Below are 5,471 nucleotides of genomic sequence, written 5' to 3' on the forward strand. Positions count from 1 at the left end.
TGTAAATGTCAGCATTATCATATTTGTCTAAAGAATTGAAGTCTGTCAGGTAAAAGAAGAGCTTATTAATGCAGTTCAGTCTTCCAGCCGTTACTCCTGATCGGAGGCTTCTGTAAATATTTAGTTTATACACAGAGTTACTCTTCAACTAAGTTTAATGGTGCAACGCAAAAATATTTAGTAGTGCGTAAGTTGTATCTTAGTGCCCATTTACATCAAAACTAGGCTAAGTTGTAACTTTCGCACAGCTGGTGCATCCGGCCCTGATGATGTGGAATCCGCAAGGCTTCAGTGAGCGACACTCATACAGTCTCGGTTTCATGGCCCTTCTAGAAACCAGATTGGTTGACGTCCAGCTGGTTGTTCTGTGAAAGAAAAGATGATGCCTGGTTGGAAATGACTCGTTCTAGAGTTTTCGCTATAAATGGTAGGAGAGAGACAGGTCTATAACTGTCTACAAGTGACATGTTTAATGTGGGTTTTTAAGCAGTGGTGAAGACTAAAATTTCATCTTTTAATATAATTTCATTATTTAATATTAAGTATCTGTTTTATTATTCTTTATTAGTATTCATAATCAGTAGTTTTATCTTATGAAGTTTAAAATGCATGAGTTAGACTATAGATTGCATGGACACATGTGTTTAAGGATCATATTTTAGACACAGGGAGGGGAGCTGGGAGAGTTATATATTTTGCTGAGATGTATGTGTGCAATGCAACGTTCACTGAGCTCCAATGATGTTCCACTGATGATGATACTTCAAATGTGTAGAGTTGGCATGTTCTTTACATGGAAATGAATGTTTTTCAACTGATGCAAATGTACCACAAATGTATACACTGAGAAATAGTTTCTTAATGTGGAAAGTGGATTGTACCATGTGTAAGCATGAGGGATACGATCCAGTTTTAAACATAAGAAACATGTTTTTCTACCTTACAAGGAAGTTGACAGTCCCTCAGTGGTGTATATAAGCTCAATCTCACTGTACTACGGCAGAGAAACACCGGGAACACATAGACCTGGCACGAATACAACATCTTCTCAAGTTTCTCTCCTATGCTGAATAAGAATAAAGATTTTTCTTGGCAAGATACCTGGTGTCCGGTTCCGTGAATCAAATGATAACGGGGGAAAAAGGCTTAAGTCCAAGTCTACAGTGGGGTTACCTGAGCATGCTTGAGAATGGGAATGGGAAAACGCCAGTATGGAGAGAAGAGTTGATGATGTGATAAAGGTGTGGGAGAGATTGTGGAAGGTGTGATGGGAAGGGATCTAGAGGACAGGTGTCGTTTCTACATTTATAAAGCTGTCCATGGCCTGGCCCCAGAATACATTATTTAATTCATATGAATTCATCCCGATGATCACTTAATTGTTTACTTCTGATTACACCACAGCATTACAGTAAATCAGTGCAATCTGGCTGCGAGCACAATGAAACAATCAAGACCTAAAGACTACAACAGCACCATATATATGAAGATAGCACTGCTTCTGCAAACACTTTCTATATGATGGAAGTCAAATGTTTAACAAGTTAGTTCTACTCCACACTTTCATGGATGGAAAAAAGCCAAAATAATAACCTTAATAACTGAGAATCCATACCTAATTAAAAGACAAACAAGGTATTGATATATCACAAAGGTTCTAGAAAGTCACCCAGGCGGGACATTAAAACACGAGTGAACCGTCAATACGTAATTAATATGATCAGAACAAAAGCCTAAAGGCTCTGTGCCTCAGCAACGGCTCGTTATTTCATGTGTCGTTTCACACAGATCAGGAATGCTTTTGAAATGGTTTTAGGTGAGAACATATGTGGCGTATGTTTCTAGGATTATCTGTCCTGATGTCGATGAAAAACGGTGTGTTTTCAGGGTGTTGTGGCAAAAATTCATTAAACAATCATCAACTGCGTAAGAGACACTCTGAAATTCAAATGATCATTAAAAAAGTATTTTATTCTTGCAAGAAGGCCCAGTTGCCACACAGAAGTCATTAGTACAGTCTGTGGAACAAGTGCGACGAAGGAAGGGAGGGCTGAGGAGCCTTTATAGTACCTTCAAGGTCTTCTGCTTACAGGCCCTTATCTAAACAAGGGAAGGTTTCTCTGCTAGTGACCTAATCCTGCTGAGTTTATTCCTACAAACTCAGAAGTCCCAAATGGGACCACCTCTGATCCCAAGGGGTCAGAGGTTCCCTTTTCAGCTGTCCCCCCCTTTGTCTCACAGTGTTCACATTAATCATTATATTGAAAAATCAGGAGCACACCTAGAGTGTGAAAATTAAAATTCCCATTACAAGGGGTACGATAACATAGTGCTAATATACAAGCAAGAGTTGGTTGTTATATATTCATGCATTTGGCAGAAGCTTTTATCCAAAGCGACTTGTATTGCAACACATTTACATTCTTATCAGTTCTTGCTTTCCCTGGGAAAAACAGATCTAACAGAGCAATGAAAAACAACGGCTAGAAATCCCCACACAGTGTCCGTGTCTTTCTTCACCGAGTTGAAATCTCCGGACCGGATCAGTCAGAATGACTGTTGACTTGTGAACTTGATAACTTCTTGATGCGATGAACACAACAGATATTCGGATTAACGCACATCACGACGGCCATTTTAAGTCCACAAGACCGCAAGCGCACATGAAGAGTGTCATGTGGGACAGAGCCAATCTTGATTTCTCACAACGTGTGTGTTTCTCTGGCCGAGTCGCAGTGAACTGCAGTGCTAATGGAGTCTTACGAAGCACAGAGAAGACCAACGGCTCCAAACCTCATCGTGTACTCTAGAACAGTGGTTCCCAACCCTGCTCCTGGAGTACCCCCAACACATTTTTTACATTTACATTTTTATTCATTTAGCTGACGCTTTTATCCAAAGTGACTTACAATTGCTATATATGTCAGAGGTCGCACGCCTCACTGCACGTTTTCTTTGTCTCCCTAATCAAACACACCTGATTCAACTCATCAGCTCATTATCACATGGGTTAATGAGCTGATGAGTTGAATCAGGTGTGTTTGAATAGGGAGACAAAGAAAACGTGCAGTGTTGGGGGTACTCCAGGAGCAGGGTTGGGAACCACTGCTCTAGAACAATTCGAATATACGACATGCGTCACATGGGATCATTCTGTGATACTTTTGTGTCTTTTTTAAAAAGCTTTATGCTCGTCTCTATTCACTACCATTATATGGACGTTGCGAGCGAGACTTTTGTTTAAAGGGGTGATTGAGTATGATTTGACTTTTCTAGCTTTAGTTAGTGTGTAATGTTGCTGTTTGAGCATAAACAACATCTGCAAAGTTACGACGCTCAAAGCTCAAAGCAAAGGGAGATATTTGCTTTTAAAGAAATCGTTTTTTAAGGACTACAACAAACAGCTGGTAGAGACTACACCACATTCCTCCCGGGATAGTGACATCACCAACCCTAAAATTTACATAAACCCCGCCCCCTGAACACGCAGTCCATGTTGAGAAGAGGAAGAGTTGCTGTAGTCGAGCACATTTGTGAGTCAGCTCAAACTGTAGCATCCGTCTTTTCACATGCAATAGAAAGTCACTCTGTGTGCGTCTCACAACAGTTCCTATACGAGCGAATTATAGATTATCATGACAGAATATGCTAATTGAAGATAGTTAACTCCACATAACCATTCAGAATCGTCCTGTTGCATTCTAAACATAAAAGGCAGAACAGTTTCTGTCATTTTAGTGTGTCGTGAGGTAATCGGAGCTGCTAACACACAAGCTCTTGTAGCTCCGCCCCCTGTGCCGGGAGCAGCGGCTCATTTGCATTTAAAGGGCCAGGCACAAAACGGTGCGTTTTTGCTCACCCTCAAAAAGTGACAACTTTAACATGCTATATAAAAATATCTGTGGGGTATTTTGAGCTAAAACTTCACACACACACTCTGGGGACATCAGAGGTTTATTTTACATCTTGTGAAAAGGGCATTATACCACCCCTTTAAAATCCTTCTTTTGTGGTCCGAAAAAGAAAGAAGGGTGTACAACATTAGAACAACACCAGGGTGAGTAAATTATGACTTCATTTGCATTTTAGGGTGAACTAACAGTTTAAGGGAATGTTTCATTGTATCATACTTTAAACATTATGGGAACGTTATACTTTAGACTGTTTTCTGAACATTTTAAAACGTTAGACGGACATCCAACTAAGACGTTTCGGGGGGAAAAAACATTCTGAGAACAATGTATAAATAATTTTGAGACTATTGTTCAAGACTAGATAACTTTGAACGAATGCTTTGCTAACATTACATCTCTCTCACACACACACACACACACACACACACACACACACACACACACACACACACACACGTGTAGGTGAGATTCCTCAAGAAGAGCTGACTGATGACATGCTGTCAGGGGTTTAAAACGCCTCGAGAGAAAGTGTGAGTGCAGGACCGGAAAAGAACAGAAGAAACTGTGGATATTCATAGAGCACTTTGAGAAGAAGCGTCAGAGAAATGTCAGAGCGAGCGGAAGAGAAAACCTTCAGCAGAAGAAGAGGGAGAGGTGAAAAGGTGAAGCCATAACAGAGTTAGAAGCGCTGAGACTGACTAGAGCAAATATAGAGCCAAAATCCTCATTCCCCTTCAGAAAATATGATTCAGATCGCCCGTTTGATATTTGTGAATTTATTTTTTCCGTCTGACATTTGGGAAAATCACTTCAAATGGTAAATATGTGAACTATTTCCCAGAAGACTGCAGCACACTCCTGAAGAGTAAGTGCTTTATGCAACATTCAAATGGGCTTTAAATATCACTGTGCAGTTATCGATGATGAAGTCAGTATCATCATCATCATCATCACTCCATCTCCTGTCGGTGTGTGTCAGGCTTTACTGAGGAACGGGTATAAAGCTGTTTCTGTGAGACTTCATGAGCCCCATCGTGAGTGTAGAGACTCGATGCAGAATATTCTCATACAGAACAATTCCAGATGATTTATTACAGTAATGGTTAGCAATGACTCAGAAATATGCTCTAAGAGCGTTTTGCTAACGTTGCAAGTTAATTATGAAAATGTTATTTCTGAATGTTCTCTAAATGTTGAATTTTTCTTGGTTATGTAAACGTTAAGGAAACATTCCATTTTATCATTCTTCAAACATGGGAACGTTACTTTTGAACATTCTAAAACTCGTAACATTTAAAAACGTCCAACTTCTAATGTTTTAGAAAAATGTTCCATGAACGATGTAAAAAGATAAACAAGAATAACATAAAAGTTTCTGAGTGTGTGTGTGTGTGTTTGTGAGTGAGTGAGTGAGTGAGTGAGTGTGTGTGTGTGTGTGTGTGTGTGTGTGTTTGTGAGTGTGTGTGTGTGAAATGTATTATTAATTTCCTTCAAAGTCTCAGGTGTGTTTTGTTTGAGTAAATAAGCTCTAGATCTCTCTGTCAGATTACCCTATGA

Source organism: Rutilus rutilus, assembly GCF_951802725.1.
Source record: "Rutilus rutilus genome assembly, chromosome: 5".
NCBI classification, from domain to species: Eukaryota; Metazoa; Chordata; class Actinopteri; order Cypriniformes; family Leuciscidae; genus Rutilus; species Rutilus rutilus.